Consider the following 18,642-nt stretch of genomic DNA (forward strand, 5'->3'; position numbering starts at 1 on the left):
ATAATAATAGCACTCCATAAATGTGAATGAAAATGTGAGTTAAAAAACAAGATGAGCCAGGCGTGGTGGCTCACACCTGTAATCCCAGCACTTTGGGAGGCCGAGGCAGGTGGATCACGAGGTCAGGAGATCAAGACCATCCTGGCTAACACGGTGAAACCCAGTCTCTACAAAAAATTAGCCAGGCGAGGTGGTGGGTGCCTGTGGTCCCAGCTACTTGGGAGGCTGAGGCAGGAGAATGGCATGAATCCAGAAGGCAGAGCTTGCAGTGAGCCAAGATCATGCCACTGCACTCCAGCCTGGGTGACAGAGCAAGACTCTGTCTCAAAACAAAACAAAACAAACAAACAAACAAACAAAAAAAACAACAACAGGATGACTAACAGAAGCCAATGGCACCTCATATCTTTAGGATATATCTGTCTTCTGTTGCATACTTTCCTTTTTGAATTCTGTAGGAACAACTGCACCACACAAACAATCCCCCCAGGTTACTCAGAACGGGAAAAAGTAAAGATATGGCAAATAAATCAGAAATGTAGAGAAAATCTGCCCAGGTGTTTCTGTCAATCGAGGGTCAAGAGCTTTCTCTAAACAGAGAGAACAAGTAAGCGTGACTTGGCTAATTTGAGGATCATGTATCTCTTCTTCCTAGTTTAAGGTTTCTGGTTGAAGATTTATGCACAAGACCAGGTGTGGTGGCTCATGCCTATAATCCCAGCACTTTGGGAGGTCAAGGTTGGAGAATTGCTTGAGCCCAGGAGTCTGAGACAAGCTGGGAAAAATAGTGGGACCCAGTCTCTACAAAAAAAAAAAAAAAAAAAAAAAAAAATCAGCTGGGAGTGGTGGCACATGCCTCTAGTGCCAGCTACTCAAGTGGGGAGAGGACTGCTTGAGCCCAGGAGCTTGAGGCTTCAGTGAGTTGTGAATGCACTGCTACACTTTAGCCTGGCCTGGGTGACAGAATGAGACCCTGTCTCAAAAAAAAAAAAAAAAAAAAAAAAAAGTTAATAGACAATGGCAAAATGACCAAAGGATGGCCCTTGAAAAGTTCTTGGGGACATGAGTGAAGGGCCCCAGACCTAATAGCTCAGCCTCAGGAAAAAGTCACTGATGCATATCCCATGTAGGGTAGCTCAGTCCATTTCCAAGCTCGGATCTTCTGGAGCTTTAGTAACTAACAGAGGCTGCTACTCCACCAGGGCAGAGTATTTTCTTTGGACTCTAAAACAGTGTTAGAGTCAGTGCCTGACCAAGTTCCTTCTGACAGCCTGATTTTCTTTCAAGACTTCCTACAATACAAAAATTGCCATATAAAGAATCATCTTGGAAAGCCAACGTGACTCTCTAAAATATCACTAATGTCATTTCAGATATTCCTAGAGAGATAGATATATGGTTTAATTAAGAAACAAAACGTAGGGCTGGGCGCGGTGGCTCACGCCTGTAATCCCGGCACTTCGGGGGGCCGAGGCAGGCTTGTCACCTGAAGTCAGGAGTTCAAGACCAGCCTAGCCAACATAGTGAAACCTCATCTCTACTAAAAATACAAAAATTAGCTGGGCATAGCGGCGGGAGCCTGTAATCCCAGCTACTTGAGAGGCTGAGGCAGGAGAATTGCTTGAATCCGGGAGGCGGAGGTTGCAGCGAGCCAAGATCGTGCCACTGCACTCCAACCTGGGTGACAGAGCAAGATTCCATCTCAAAAACAAACAAACAAACAAACATATCAAACACCCACACTAGGCCTCATGAAAAAAGATTTTTGAGAGGCCAGGTCTTGTCTATTCCATGAGACATACTGCATCTGGGAGCTCATGACAATGTTGGCAATCTCTATCCATGCTTTGTGAAGCTCCTTTCTTCCTCCTGTCTCCCAGTTTCTGGATTGACCATTCAGGGATAATGCTGAAAGGTTTTCATCAGTACAGTCACTCAAAATTGGTTAGTCTGCTAAATTGTGAGGTCCTTAAGGGTAGGGACTATGTTTCACCCACCCAGTATTTAGTAAAGTGTTATCCTAGTGGATAGTGGGAATCAAGTTAGTAGAATATTTACTCAATAACTTAATGCATTAATGCAACATTTCCCAAAGTGGTTCATGTTGTGATTCAGGTAGCATCTGTTTAATGAAAACATGACTGTGTGGCAAAGGCCAGGCTGGGTGCGGCCAAGGAAACATACCCAATAGTTGGGGGGACCATTCCATCGGGGTGACCATTCCAAAGACTAGTGGTTTTCAGAGCAACGCAGGAAGCAGGCTGGTGAACATCTCCTCTGACCTGTATACCTTCGACTTCTAACTCTGCACCTCACTGGACAATATCATACCTTCTGCTGTTCTACCTGTCTGGAAGTAGTCTGGGGAGCTTGCCTGACCTGCTGACTACAGGATGCTTAGACAGAGGGCAATCTGCCTGGAGGAGAGAGAGAAACTGACTTTTGAAAGGACAACAAAGGTATTCAGGACTTATGATACCGGTGGATAAGGAAGAACCAATAGGTAAAAACATGTCCACTGGTGAGAGACTAATGAAACAGAACACCTTGGGATTGCTTTGTATGAAGTTATGGTCCTAAAAGTAGGCTGTGGCAAGGAAGAATGTAAGAGGGTGAGGTATGTGTTTTTAGCAAAACTGTGGCACAAATTAACTTAGATGCAAAAAATCCATTGCATAAGAAAGTCTCCCTCTATAAACCAGGTTCCACTGAGGACATTTTTGCCTTTCAAATATAGACGTAAAAAGCAAAAACAAGATTCTATTAGGATTAGAGACACATACCAAGTTTTATGATCACATATAGTAGAATCTCAATATATAAAATAATACGGGATAATATTTTGAACTTTCCTTCTCAAGCAGTTGAGTCTTGGGTAGATATTTTCTGCTAAATAAAATGTGAAACTGGCAAGAGCTGAAAACATGAATTATACATGTTTATTCCAAAATATACAAGATTATTTTAATCAGGTATTCAGTATTTAATTATCTTTAATATGTGAGCAACATTCCATGCAAGATGATGTTACCTGAGGACAAGCAGAGCAAACGAAGAGTTGTTTAAGGCCACTAATGATGATTTAAGTTAAGTGATGTAACCGATGATAATTTCTGTAAATTAATCATACACAGTGTGATTTTTTACTAAAATTTAACTGGGCTATTTTCAGCACAGGACAAGCACCTCTATTTTCTTGGAGGGTAACAAATTGCATCCAGAATAAATAAGCTAATGTTCCTCCTTCCTTACTTATATTTGTAAAAGAGATATTGAGATCTTGATCTGTTTTCTCTGTGATGTGGGAAAATAAGGTCATAAAATGGCAATAAACATTTCTAAATGCTAAATCTATCTTTCTGGTCAAGGCCAAATACACAACTTAATACCTTGGCCCTTTCTATAACAAATCTTACACTCTCTTCTATCTTGTCATTTTAAAACGAAAATAGGGGAGTTTGTGATCATAAAAGGGAACACATTCTGCGACTTCCTGGTGAGCAAGGGAAAATGATCTAAAATCCTAAGGCCACTGGCAATGGGTAGACAGTTGTTGGTGGCACCTACTGTGGAGGTCCTGCTCTTCTTTCTCTCATTCTTCATGTTCCTCTTGCCTTACTCTTAAACTCCCTTTCCAGCACATTTGTCTCTTTTTTCCCCCCTCTCCTAATTAATGTTTATAAGTTGTATCCATGGGCACCACTTGCTCCCACCTATGGTGTGACCAACAGCGTCATTAGAAAGCATTAATTGAACATCCCTTCCTTGTCTGCTGCTGCAAAGATGACCAAATGCCTACAGTGAATCCCTAGTGGCCAGAGGGCTTATGATATATTGTGAGAGCCATGTCATAAGCCCTTTGGCCACTAGGGATTCAGTGTATGCATTTCATGACCTAGCCATGAAAAAACGTGAAAAGAGATAAATAACAACTCTCATTCTTCTATGCATTCTTGAAAAAAGAGGATGCCAACCTCTTAATTAGACTTTGATGATAACAATTTCTGGAAATAGGGAAATTGCCTTGCAGGCCTTGTTCTTTGAGCAAGGATGGGGACTGTGGTCAACATGTCTTCATGAGGGTTTCTATGACTACCAGTGATTATCTCTAATTTTTTCTTGTTCACTGTGACTTCAACATTCTGTTTTATTATTCTTCTAAGTTCAATTTTACCATTGTGCCATGACTTCTGATTTTTTGGCTTGGATAATTTTTTGACGCTGTTTGTGACCATGAGACAAGCTCAGAGTGTGAGATGCACAGTTTTTCCAGAGTTCCCACACCTGGAGCAGAATTATTACTGTCCAGATGATGACCAAAGCAAGAATAATCCAGCACTGTAAAGGAAATTTTCAAGGTAGGTAATTTATTAGACCCAAGGAAAACACAAACACACCACACATTAGAAGATGCTGACAAAGGGGAAATAGTCTTGCAAAGCTGGCAAGTCCTTATTCCATTTTGATTTTTGTGCATGTCTTTATTTAGAGCTGCTTTTCTTGATTTTTCTTTACATGCAGAAATAGGAGCATACTGAAGGTCCTCCCCTGTCTTACCCCATGAGGAAGGACAGGCAGGCAATAACGACTTACTTTAGAAAGAGAGTGGTGGACCCTGCCCAGGAGAACGGGGGCACTGTGTTCTTGTTTGAGGAGACATCAGGAAGAGGAAATCTCCATGAATCTTTTCAGGGTCAAGCTGTCTTAAATTTTTTTTTTTGAATTTTTGTGGGTACCTAGTCATGTATATATTTCTGGGGTACATGAGATATTTTGATACAGGCATATAATGTTTAATAGTCACATCAAGGTAAATGGAATATCCATCACCTCAAACATTTATCCTTTTTGTTACAAACAATCCAATTATACTCTTATGGTTGTCTTTAAAAGTGCAATTAGATTATTATTGACTATAGTCACCCTATTGTGCTATCAAATACTAGAGCTTATCATTCATTTGGCCTTGCATCTATTTTTTTGTACCCATTAATCTTCCCCACTCTCCCACCTCAGCAGCACCCCCTTAACTACCCTTCCCAGCCTCTAAATGATCATCCTTCTACTCTCTATCTCTCAAGTCACCTTTTTGGCATCCCTCCACCTGCCTGAAGCTTGTCCATGCCAGGTTATAACATTCCACTAAAGAGAAAGAAAGGATTCTCTTGTTGAAAAGTACAAACAGCCCCGAACAATGACTACATTTTTCAGTCTGCCTAGATGTGCCTGGGTGACTAATGCCGGCTAATGGAATATAATTTGAAATGGCATGTGCAATTTCTGGAAAACATCTCTAAAGTGAGGGGCATACCTTTCTTTACCCTTTCCGGGTAAAGAAAAGCAGCTGATGGGACTGGGTGAATAGTGATCTTTACCTTGAGGTGGAAATTACAGTTTGAGGATTAGAGAACCAAAAGATAAAGGTTCTGAGCTACAGTGGGGTGCCATACCAGCCCTGGATGTGCACCTCTGCATTTTGTTTAGTTGAGAGAAAAACAGACCTTTATCTTGTTTCCTTACCAAGTAAAGGAAGGGCCTGTGTTGGCCCCATAGGAAGCCAGAGTCCCATGCTATTGAACCATGTGGCAACTTTAGCCAAGGGCTCTGCAGAGGGAATATGTGTGGAGAGAGAAGAGACAAAATAGCTTACAGTTATTTTGCTTTCTGTAATTTTGTGCACTAAACTGTGCATCTGCACCTGTTCCTAAGTGAAACAGGTAGTCCAGGCAAAATCTTGAGATCCCTGGTGAAGCTATGTCAGGATGTAGCACTGTATTTGCAGGTGGTGGTAGTCCACTAGAGGAATTTAAACAAGACAGTGGCATGGTCACACTTGTACTAAAGATTTCTCTACCTGTAGTTAGAGAATACATGTGGGAGTGGGGAGGCGCAGAAAGATCTCAAAGAAGCAATGATTTCTTGCAAGAGCAGTTTATGAGAGAAGACTGGAAGAAAAGAAGGAGTATGCCAAGAGATGGGGACAATGTCCTGGCAAGCTACGGCAGTGTCTCCTGATTCAGGCCTCCTTGCCCACACATGTATGTTCCAACCACAGTCTGAACACATACATGACATTTTTTTTAGACAGAACAAAATTAATTTTCCCATTTACTTATAATAAATCCCAATTCTACAGAGATCGAGAATGATGAATGCCCAACAGACTGATGATTTTAAATTATTACTTTTTAAAATCAGAAAATGGTTCTTACTACTAAAAAATGAAACCATGGCACTTTTGGGTAAAAGTAAACAGAAAACGGCCAGGCTTGGTGGCTCACGCTGTAATCCCAGCACTTTGGGAGGCCAAGGTGGGCAGATCATGAGGTCAGGAGATCGAGACCATCCTAACATGGTGAAACCCTGTCTCTACTAAAAATACAAAAAATTAGCCAGATGTGGTGGTGGGCGCCAGTAGTCCCAGCTACTTGGGAGGCTGAGGCAGGAAAATGGTGTGAACCCAGGAGGCGGAGCTTGCAGTGAGCCGAGATCGTGGCCACTGCACTGCAGCCTGGGTGACAGGGTGAGACTCCATCTCAAAAAAAAAAAAAAAAAGAAAAAGAAAAGTAAACAGAAAACTTAACAGAGGTGAGAATGTGAGTTAACGTTGTCCAAATGCCTACCGTTTGGATATTTTCTGACCATCTGAAATTGTACCTGCAGAGGATAACTGAATGTCATATTCTTTCACTTTTCCAGGCTTCCTTACCTGAAGATTTTCATGTGTTGTATACTTAAAATTATACAAGTACCTTTAGAGCACCTTTGAATAAGCACATTCTAAAATATACCAATTATATTACGCAGAGTACAATGCTGAGCCATTTTATAGATGCAGAATGTATTTTGGCTTTTCATTAACATTGATTGCTATCCTAATCATCTGCAGTTTGATTTCGTCTGTGAATACCTCTGTCAATCAGTCTGCTCCTACAAATAAATGCCTTCAGAGGCATTTCCTTTTCAAAAGATATGGTATTGTTAAAAAAAAAAAAAAACCAACGACTCAACTGAAATCTTCTCCAATTTGGTCACAGTAGGCAGCACAATTACAATCACCCGCGTCTCCATACAAAGCTTTTAAAAAGTGGTTTCATAACAGTTTTTGAGAATAAAAAGGTGGAAGGTAGTGTTCTTTGAGAAATGATTAATAGGTCATCATTTATATTGGTGGCTGAGCAAAATGTCGTAGGACTTAGGAAGTGATTTTTATGTGAAGATAATCCAGGCAGTAAACGATAACATCTCCTAATGTTATTTTGGACTGTCAGAGTTCAAAGGTGCCTGTGCTGACTCTACGAGACCTCGGAGATATGCTTCCTATGGAATTGTTCTTATTTGGATTTCCAGGAGAGGGTTGGTTATCTCGGCTAAATGGACAGATGAATTCCCCTGGGAGCCTGCTAAGAGAATGTGGTTACCTTGACTGGCCATGGACCAGTGCCCTTCAGGAGGTGCCGCAGCAGGGGGACTGCCTATCTTATGGGGGTACAATTGATGGGAGTAGAATATTCACAGAGAAGAGAAAAACCCATCAGTGTTTACTCCAAAAAAAGTTGGGAAAAACTTGCAAACTACTGATAAATCTAGGAGAAAGAAGCAATGATGACAGAATAAAGCCGTTTAATGGTACCTAAAGACAGCCGTGATGGAAGATGGAAAAAACACAAAAACAATGACAATCAAAACAATATGACAACACAACTTGAAAAGAAGCAGTGGAAATAGCCTCTGATGAAGCCAAGTTATTTTTGTCCAGACTGCTCATGACTAGCTGAGTAGTCTTGTGAACATGTTCTGGCACATTCTAGACAACTTGTTTTACAGCCAGACTTTATATATACATACATGCATATACATATATTCACCTGAATCAAATTTTCTCTTTTAAAGTCTCTTTCTTTAAATGTTGTTGCTGTTCTCACCAAGTTTGCTGTACAAATCTACTTTCCTGAGTGCTGAGACCCCAAAAGTGCAGATACTAAGCCTGGTTGTGGTAGCTGTTTAGCTGACACCTGCTTTTGGGAATTTCTTCCCTACTCACAGCATCTCCTGATGACACTGTGGCCAGGACTGTTGAAGGCGATCACCACATTCTCTGACCTGATGGAAAACTGGATTCAGGGGCATCCATGCAGAGCCTTCAATGAGCTAATGAGATGCTCACTTTGGGAAATTTAGGTGGGGATGTTCCTAGAATCACTGGACTCTGGTGAGCTTATCTTCAAGGTCAAGTAAAGGAAGGGCCCACGTCGGCCCCACTGGAAGCCAGAGTTGATGCTACTGAACTGTGGGGCAGCGTTAGCCATGGGCCCTACAGAGGGAGTGTGTGTGGAGGCAAGAGAGGAGCCAGTCATGGAATCCCAGGGAAAGACACAGACAGCAGCTGCCTAATGGCCTTGTAGGTCTAGTTAGGCCTGGCTCCCTGCCCAGAGGGTGAGACTCTGTGGTCACATGCGGCAGAACCAGGGCAGGCCCACAAAACTTACTCATCCAAGTAAAGGGGACCCTCCTGCCCAGTGGGTAACTGCAAGCATACAGAACCTCCACCGCTGTGGTCTACATCTAAGTGGGGCCAATGTGAGTCAGTCTCTGAAGCAGCCCCAGCAGAACTGGCTAAGTTATCCTTATACAGTTTTATACCCATTTAAGTATTTATTGGCTTGGATACAGTATGCACGCTAATTCAGACTATACATACACTCTTTGAAAACTATCATCAATGCCTGCATGAGCGAGCAGTGGTCAGATACCATGTAGGAAGTGAGGAGGACAATCTCTGCAATCGGCTGTTTTCAACACCTTACAGAGTCTTTCTCTTTCAGTGAGTTTGGCCTGCCCTGACCTCTGCAATAGTTGCTGTTAATGGGAATTAGATTTGTAATTCCTCAAACACTGCCCCTTCCTCCTGCTTCCGTCTTCCCATCATTTTTAAAGTGCCTTATTCTGACTCTTTATACATCTAGGAATCTGACCCTTCTAACTTTTTTCATTTTGGAACTGGTTTTTATTATCTTTTAGAATTCTATACCCAGTCTTAAATTTTAAACAAACAAATCCACATCCAGTCAACCTTCTGAAATATTTTTTTGCTGTGATAGAGAAGGAAGTATGATGACATTCATTGTTTCTGGATTAAAGTATTTTTGTTTGTATTAAATTTTATTTATTTTAGAGACAGGGTCTTGCTCTGTCACCCAGGCTGCAGTGCACTGGCATAATCATGGCTCACTGCAGACTTGAACTCCTGGGCACAAGTGATCCTCTCATCTCAGCCTCCCAAAGTGCTGGAATTATAGATGTGCACCACTGCACCAGCTTATTTCTGGATTAAGTTTTGGCAGATAAGAGTGTTGGTTTGTAAGGTATCAGCCAAATAGTCTTTGCCTGTACTGAGCATGAAGTCAAATCAAATCAATACATGTGACTTTAATTCAACAATTATTTATTGAATAGCTATTATTACATGCAGTGCACTGGGCACTGTAGCAAAAATTGAAAATTTTTAACATTATACCTTCAAATTCCTGTCTCATAAATTTTCTTGTTCCCTCACTCCCACTTTTCCTGCCCTCTGATGGTTCTCATGATAGTTTATTCCATTCACTGGTTCCTCAGCTCTGCCCTCTTCTCCCATTCTATCCATTCCTGGTGGTCTTCACTTCCTCCCTTGCCAGCCTAGGAGAGACAGCAGGTCAAACATCTTTTTTTTTTTTTAGCCCCCTCAGGTCCCTTGCTGTATGATCCTTCTACCTCACTCACTGTGGACAATATACACCAAGGACTGATTCCATTGTCCTTCTGTTTTTCCACACAGAGGCTGCTGAGTGTCGCTGGGGATGGGACTGGTGCCATGGCAAATTCCCAGCGTCCACTCTCGGCTCTACTCCCAAAGCTGATTAGGAATAGTATCATGGGTCTCCTGGTTCTGTTCCAGCTGTCCTAAGCCCTCGAGTCTACTCATTATTTCTCATCTAGACTTGGATGGAAAAACAAAGTAGTAACCAATAAACGTCAAGTGAATAAAAATGGAATGGTCTGTGCCTCTAGGAATCATAACTAGATACCAGGCACGTGTTGTCCACTTTAAATGCAAGATCTCATTTCATTGTCAAACAACCCAACGTGGTAGGGACTAATCTCTGGATAAGAAAGCAGACTTTTAAAGAGGAAATAACTTGTCTGAGATAATATATTAAGTAATTGTTAAATTTTTTTAGAGATAAGATCTCGCTCTGATGCCCAGGATTATAGCTCACTGTAACCTGGAACTTGTGGGCTTAGGGAATCCTCCTGCACAGCTGGGATTACAGGAATGTGCCGCCATGCCTGGACAATTTTTTTCTTTTCTTTTTCTTTTTTTTGTAGAGATGGGGGTCTCACTATGTTGCCCAGGCTGGTCTCCAGCTCCTGGCATCAAGCAGTACTCCTACCTCAGTCTCCCAAGGTGCTGGGATTAGCTCCTTGAGCCACCGTACTCATCCAGTTACTACATTTTGAACACAGCATGTTCTTAATCACTAGGCCATAATGACTGTTCTTATCACCTCTAAAACACACACACACACACACACACACACACACAGAGTCTATTTCATATTGCTAACAGTATCATTTGTAATGTAATGTTTGTTACCTGATTATGCCATTCTTTCACTTTAAATTCTTCTCAGACCCTCTATACTTTTTCAATATAACTAAGACTTTGAATGTGACTCAAGGTGGGAGGTTTCCTGACCTGGCCTCCATCTGCCAGACAGCCCTGTCTCCCCATCCCATACTCCACACAGCTCAGCTCCAGTGACACTGGGCTCCTTGTATTCTTCCCCACATGCCACATTCCCCATTGATTCTGTGTTTCATGCTCTCTAAAACACTCACTTCCAATTCCATACAAATTCTTATTCCTTCTTGAAGAGTAGGTACAAATATAGCCTCCTTCTTAAAATATTCCCTGACTAAAGGAATCATGGAAATGATAGGCCTCATCTAATTTACAATCTAGTTGAGAAAATAAATCACATAAACGTGAACAATCAGCAAACAATACAGGTCAGAATCTAATCAAGTGCTAGATTGTATGGTACAATTCGCATATGTAATGCACCAAGTAAAAGGCTTTGGAAAAAAAGAAGTCTAGAAGATGCAAGAGTTAAGGAGTGAGAAAACATCTCAATTTAGGAGGTGTAGCTGGCTCAGAGCAGCATACTCTTCAAAGACAAGGTTTTTAGGACAGCGTGCAATTCCTGTTCCATATTTTGTTCAAATCTAACCACTTCCTTTCTCCTCTGGCTTTATATATATATGTATATAAATATATATAAAATATATATATTTAATTTTTTTATAGGTTTAGGGATACAAGTGCAATTTTGTTAGATTGTGTAGAAGTAAAGGCTGGGCTTTTAGTGTAGCCATCCCCTGAAAAGTGTACATTGTACCTATTAAGTAATTTCTCATCCCTCACCACCCTCCCATGCTTCTGATTCTCCAATGTCTGTTATTCCATTCTTTATGTCCATGTGTACACATTATTTATCTCCTAAGGGAGAACATGTAGTGTTTAACTTTCTTTTTCTGAGTTATTTCACTTAAGATAATGGTCTCCAGCTCCATCTATGTTGCTGCAAAAGACACGGCTTCATTCATTTTTATGGCTAAGCAGTATTCCATGGTGTATATATATACCACATTTAAAATGCAATCATTGCCGGGCATGGTGGCTCATGCCTATAATTCTAGCACTTTGGGAGGCCGAGGCAGGTCGATCACCTGAGGCCAGGAGTTTGAGACCAGCCTGGCCAACATGGTGAAGTCCCGTCTCGACTAAAACAATACAAAAATTAGCTAGGCCTGGTGACGGGTGCTTGTAATTCCAGCTACTCAGGAGGCTGAGGTAGGAGAATTGCTTGAATCTGGGAGGTGGAGGTTCAAGTGAGCCGAGACTGCACCACTGCACTCCAGTCTGGGCGACAAGAGCGAAACTTAATCTCAAAAAATAGTAATAATAATAATACTAACTCAATCATCTATTGGTGAACACAGGTTGACTCCATGACTTTGCAATTCTGAATAGTGCTGTAATAAACATGAGTGCAGGTATCTTTTTCTTTAGGTAGACACCCAGTGGTGGGATTGCTGGATCAAATGGTAGTTCTACTTTAGTTCTTTAAGAACTCTCCATACGTTTTTCATAGAGGTTGTACTAATTTACATTCCCACCAAAAGTGTATGGACATTTTCTCATTTCTCCATATCCTTGCCAGCATCTGTTATTTTTTGATTTTTTTAATGATAGCCATTTTGACTGGTGTAAGATGGTATCTCACTGTGGTTTTAATTTGCATTTTTAATTTGCATTTTTCTGATGATTAGTGATATTGAACATTCTTTCATATGCTTATCAGTCACTTGTATGTCTTCTTTTGAAAAATGTCTGTTCATGTCCTTTGCTCACTCTTTAATGGGGTTATTTGGTTTCTGAAATTGTTGAGTTGCTTGAGTTCCCTGTATATTCTGGATATTAGTCCTTTGTCAGTTGCATAATTTGCAAATATTTCCTCCTATTCTGTAAGTTGTCTGTCTGAGTATTTCTTTTGCTGTACAGAAGCTTTTTAGTTTAATTGAAATCCCATGTTGTTTTTTTATTTTTGGTTGCATTTACATCTTTGAGGTCTTAGTCATGAATTCTTTGTCTAGGCCAACATCCAGAGGAGTTTTTCTTAGATTTTCTTCTAGAACTTTTATACTCTCAGGTCTTACATGTAAACCTTTAAGCCATCTTGAGTTAATTTTTGTGTACACTGAGAAATAGGAGTCTAGTTTTCATTCTGCACATGGCTATCCAATTTTCTTAGCACCATTTATGGAATAGGGTATCCTTTCCCCAGTGTATGTTTTTGTTTACTTTGCCAAAGATCGGTCATTTCTGGGTTTTGTTTTTTGTTCCATTGATCTATGTATCTATTTTTATGCTAGTATCTTGCTGTTTTGGTTACTATAGCCTTGTTAGTATAATTCGAAGTCAGGTAATGTGATGCCTTTAGCTTTGTTCTTTTTGCTTAGTATTGCTTTTTGCAGTTTATGCTCTTTTTTGGTTCTATATGAATTTTAGGATTAAAAATATGGAATGTTTCATCAATTTGCATGTCATCCTTGTGCAGGGGTCATGCTCATCTTCTCTGTATCATTCCCATTTTAGTATATGTGTTGCTGAAGCGAGTACTCCTTTTACTTTTTTATTGCCTTCCATTTCTACCTCTGATATGATCTTTGATGATACTATTCAGATGTTGGCCAGATTGTCTGAGAGCTACAGACTTGACCTCCTCGTTTGGCCCTTTCAACTGCTCTTAGATGTTAAGCCACTAGCCTATGTAAGGGAACTATACGAAACAGGCATTTATACTTGCTATGGTTTTTACTGTCGAGACGTTGCCTGTCTCAGCAAAGATTGACTTCTGAATTTACCATGTGGTAAATTCCTCTCAGGTATCATTATTAACAAAACTGTGTGCTTACCAACTGTCTTTAATCGTGCAGGTGCTATTACTCTTGTAAGATGAGCATGTTTCCACTTCGAGCAGTGCGTGCTCCACCAGCTTGAATACCAGGAAAGTTATCAGGAAAAGCTATGGCAAAATCATGATGGTTTTAGTACTTTTCCATTTTTATTCTACTATCATTGTATTTCCCTTGGGTGTTTATTCCATACACACACACACACACACACACACACACCCCACAATCTCATAAACCACTTTAATCCCTTGTGGAAACAAATTGTAGTAGAGGTAGCAAATCTATATCCAGATACCTCTGTATTATGTAAAATATGTCAATATGCTTTTTCCCTCACTTGATATCATCCGTTGACTGTTCTCAAACTCGAGTGTGCATCAGAATCAGCTCGATGTCCCCAAGGCACAGATGCATTCGATAAATGTTAGCCAAATAAATACATGAATGGGAATTTTCCTGCTCGGGAAACAAGCTATGTCCACGGGAAAAGTTTGATAATTTATAAGTAAGATGACTATTTTTGTACTGGGAATAATGCATCGTTAGTGCCGGCACCGTGCAGAGTGGAACCATTGTGCTGATCAGGAAGGACTGGAGCAGCGGCTAATGAAGACCGCTAAAGCCTGCTTTGCTGTTTCATCCACAGCACACAGGCCGCATCTGTCCTGGGGCTCATTTGTCCGTCTTCCGCCTCCTCCGCAGTTAGAGTCTCCTAAACTACAATGGCAATGATTGAAGAAACTGTGGTTGAAAAGTCCACACCAAATTCTCTGTATGTCACTGAAGACAAGGACATTTTGTGTAGAACCTGGCTGCTAATCCACTCTTGTCATGAGGGAAGATTTTTTCTCTTTCTGTAGTGAGCAACAAGGCCACTCGGTAAGATACAGAATTATCTAACTAGTATTTTTGAATCTAGAAAAATACAAGCTTTGCTTCATTAATGGGCTTATTACATGTATGTGCTGAAAACTTGATATATGCTCCTTCTCATGCTTGCAAGTGTGACATGGTTTCTTCCCTTTTCACAGATGAAGAAAGTGAGGTTCATGGAAGTTAAATAACTTGCCCACAGGGCACAACTAGTAGGCAGCTAAGCTAGGACTTCAACTGAGGTCTGTAAGACTTAAAGCACCTGCTCTTCCTGCTCCTCAATAGCTTTCTTGCGAAGCACCAAGAGACTCTAGGCTGCCAGGAACATCCCAGCAGGGACCACTGTCAATCAGTGGATCTCCACTGTCTTTCAGACTTTCTTTTGAAGAAAGATTTAGCTGCTAAAGAAAAGATGAATATACAAAAAGGATAATACTACTGTATTTCATCGTATTGCCTCGTTTTAATACAAGAAGACTCATCCAGCTTAAACATTTGATGTCTAAGAAGCTAACCAGCAAGCTGCCCTCTGGGAATGCATACCATCAGGTATGGATCAGTGGTCCTGAGATCATGTTCATAAATCAACAGCTTTGTACAAGCTGTCAAAACTCAGAACATGGTACCCCAAAGTATGGCACCTTGGTGTGCCGAGTACTATGGACTGAAGGACATCGGAAAGGTCTCAGAAGCAATGTCTCTTTGACTTTCTCCCAACCCCCTGTGTCTCACCTGTCTTTCTCCCATGAAGTGAGTCATGGCAACCAGAATTCCTCTTTCCCAAGGCGTGTCACAGAAACTAGAACCCTCTCCTCCAAGGGAAGCCGTGAAACCCAGAAAGGTCACTCTGCCTTCCCCCTTCTCCCTTGAAGACCTTCATTCCAGAGGGGCCCTGCCCCATATTCAGGAGGGTTACACAAAGAGGTTAAGAAGAATTTGAACAGTCAGGCCTTGCTAGGTTCCCTGCTCAGTCTGTCAGCATTAGATCACACCCTTTAGTCCATCACATTTCTACACTGCTGTCCATTCTTCGTCAAACCGAAGAATAAAAAAAGCTTTCCCTGGGTCTTAGGGTCTTCATTTCTGAGGAGTCCCATGTTACATAAAACTTTGGTTACCTTCATTATGCTTTTCTCTTGTTAACCTGTCTTTTGTTATAGGAGTGACCATTATGATAGGTGAGGAAATATATCACACATTTCTGCCCCTACAAAGCCAAAAATGTTGGCTTAGGAATGCTGCTAAGCTCAAGGCCACAGCTACTCACAACCTTTTATCTCCACTACCAAGACCTGTAGATACAATGTGAATAATTTTAACCTTGATGTAGAAGTGAGCCAACGCAGACAATAACTTCTCAGATATCCACAAGTGCTAGTTACTAGCATCCATGTATTCTTTCTTTCCCCAACAAATATTTATTCAGCATTTACTAAATGACAGGTGCAGTTCTAGGGAACAGGGGTTCAGTAGTGAACACAATTCTAAAAGTCCATGGCTTCATGACAATTACATTCTTGTGTTGGGAGACAGACAATAAACAAATATATTGTGTATAAAATGTTGATGATGGTATCATGTCTTAGGTGATGGCATATTAACTGCCTTCTGTAAGTAATCTTTTATAAACTCTTTGCTGACTTGGAGGCATTGAAAGTTTTACAAAAATATTGGCTTATTTATTAAAGAGGAAGTATGGTAAAATTTGCACTCATTACAGGTTGAGTATCCCTTATCCAAAATGCCTGGGACCCAGAAGTGTTTTGAATTTCTGATTTTTTCAGGTTTTGGAACATTTGCAGTTTACTTTCTTTACAGGTTGAGCATCCCAAATCTGAAATTCCAAAATGCAAAATGCTCCAATGAGAATTTCCTTTGAGTTTCATGTTGGTGCTCAAAAAGCTTTGGATTCTACAGCATTTTTGATTTTGGATTTTTGTATGTGAGAGGCTTGACCAGCAATATGTTCCAGAAAATATTAGAAAAATGGATGTGTCTCTGTGGTAAACCCTGTCTTAGGCATCTTACATGTATTATCCCACTTAATTATCACCGCAGGCCTAGGAAGCAGGTACTCTTACTATCTTCATTTCCCAGAGGAGGAAAATGAGGTACAGGAAAGTTAAATAATTTACTTGTAGTCAATCCAGGAAGTCAGACTCCAGAACTCACAGTAGGCACTGCTACACTGTCAATGACAAAGTTGCCTTTGTCACTCAACACAATGATGGGATGTTACCAAGGTTGCAGCATATGGCTGCATAAATTGCACACAGCACAGCTGGGGATGGGGGTAGTAAGCTGACCTTGCTTGGTGCAGCAGATCTGTTGCTTTGCTGTCACTGATGTGCAGTTAGGCAATGTCCTTTAACTTGTATATACCTTAATGTAAGCATAAGAAGAAGACACCAGAGAAAAATCATGCTTTTCAACACGAACTAGAAATAAAATTATTCATCTATTATTATTTTCCAATAAGACAATAATTGAAACCATGGAAGCCATGTATATTCCAGAGACACGTACATAGGCTGACTATATACATCATCTACACTTTAGATAGGCCATTTAAAGTAAAGGATGCTTGCAATTTGGAGGAAATATGAATTTCTCCATACAAAATGCTCACACCTCTCAGCTTAACCTGGAGCTTCCAATTTCCGTGTGGCCACTCCTCACCATCTGCTTATGTTGGCACAGGGTGGGAGGCAATTCACTTCATTCAGGGAGGCGTCCTACACTACACTTATGAGCAAAGACCTGCAAGCCAGGTGAAAGAAATAAGGAAGCGGAAATGAACCCACAGTAAACACTTCACTGGGTGGCATCCCATGGGCAATCTGCATGGACGGGTGTTTGTCTAGCAACCCCCACCCATGGCCGCTTTTCCTCTGACTGCTGGAGGGGTTTGCTTCCTTTACCCAAATCTGTGTCGGGAAAAACTCCACTGAAGTATGGTTTTAAGTTTCTTCTCCCAGACAAATAAACAAGCAGCCCATATTCCAGCAGACCAGATCTGAGTGAGAGCAACTGACACTGGCAAAAGTGGCCGTGGCCAGAATGAGTGGTACCTGTGTCAGTCGGAGAAGTGGCTTTGGGCAACAGCAGGAATGTTAAAAGGATGTTACCTGAAGGAAAATCGTTAATTTCATATTTGAGGAAACCTTTTGGATGCTTAGGGAATGATAGTCAAAATTCGGGCTGCTATTGTTCTTATTCTCCTTACACTCTGTATCCAGGTTTGGTCCAATTTCAGAAAACATCCTTCCCATTGCCTTGAATTTCTGTCTAGTTTCCTTCTACCATAGCATCTTTAACCAGAAAGAAGGCATCTTCTCTTACTATCCCACTTTCCGCTAGTGTGAGCTTAGACAGGTATTGATCTCTCTCTCCCTCTCCCTCTGTTTTTCTCCTCTGGGGAAGCTTCTTAGGAAACATCAGCTCTATAAATCACAAGTTTTCCTGCTAAGACCTTTGGCATATAGCTGGCTGCTACTTCACCTTTTTAAAAACATGATCAACATCCTGTGTCCTGTTAGAATTAGGTAACTTAACCTTTCTATCAAGGTTGATTTTTGTTTAGACCCTGGGAATTGCTCTGCTTCATGGCATATAGGCAAAAACAAAAAACAAAACAAACAAAAAACCCTGAAGAAATAAATTGTGGAGAAAAATGTTTGTAAGTACAAATATGAACTCTGCAGAAAGGATTGGAATCCAGTAGCAGGTAGACATGCTGTACGACTGGACCCATAAGTAATGGAGGACCGTACTGAAGAAATGTACTCTGTACCCCAAAGTTTATAAAATAATTGAACAGGGGATGTGGAAAGGGAATCTGATATTGGCAACACAGCGTGTCTCTCCTGTGAGTTGCTGGAAGTTTGAGGTGACTGATGACAATTCTGTCTGCCCTGATACCAACATTGTTGTTTCTCATCAGCTCCCTCCTCAGGACCCCTGACTATCCACTTTCCAGCAGAGATATCTGTGTTTCTGGGCACCAGTCCCTTTGGAAATAACACTTTAGCACCTTTTAAACATTTGCTTCACTACTGAGTAGTTATTTGCACATTATTCTGTCTTCCCTCCTAACGAGAATTCTTTAACAGTCAGACTCGTTTGCTCAGCAGCTACCCCAATGCCAGGCATAGAGTGAGCGCTCAGTAAACCCTGAATGAATAAAACAAAAGGAGGGGAAGAAAGCCTGTCAGCTTGTGGGCTCACTTTTGTGTCTCATAAATAAAT

The 18,642-nt window shown here is 41.0% G+C and overlaps 2 protein-coding genes and 1 non-coding gene across 9 annotated transcripts in view; 1 reads left to right on the plus strand and 2 right to left on the minus strand.

Moving 5' to 3' along the window:
- Positions 1-18,642, minus strand: part of LOC105478829 (DLG associated protein 1) — a 493,816-nt gene that overhangs the window by 372,852 nt on the left and 102,322 nt on the right. The gene's annotated exons all lie outside the window — the stretch shown is intronic.
- Positions 1-18,642, plus strand: part of LOC139360127 (uncharacterized) — a 149,883-nt gene that overhangs the window by 5,437 nt on the left and 125,804 nt on the right. The window lies entirely within an intron of this gene.
- LOC112426155 (U6 spliceosomal RNA) lies at positions 13,119-13,225 on the minus strand. Its single transcript, XR_003017434.1, has one exon. It is a non-coding gene; the product is annotated as a U6 spliceosomal RNA (small nuclear RNA).

This window comes from Macaca nemestrina, chromosome 19, assembly GCF_043159975.1.
Source record: "Macaca nemestrina isolate mMacNem1 chromosome 19, mMacNem.hap1, whole genome shotgun sequence".
Lineage (NCBI taxonomy): Eukaryota > Metazoa > Chordata > Mammalia > Primates > Cercopithecidae > Macaca > Macaca nemestrina.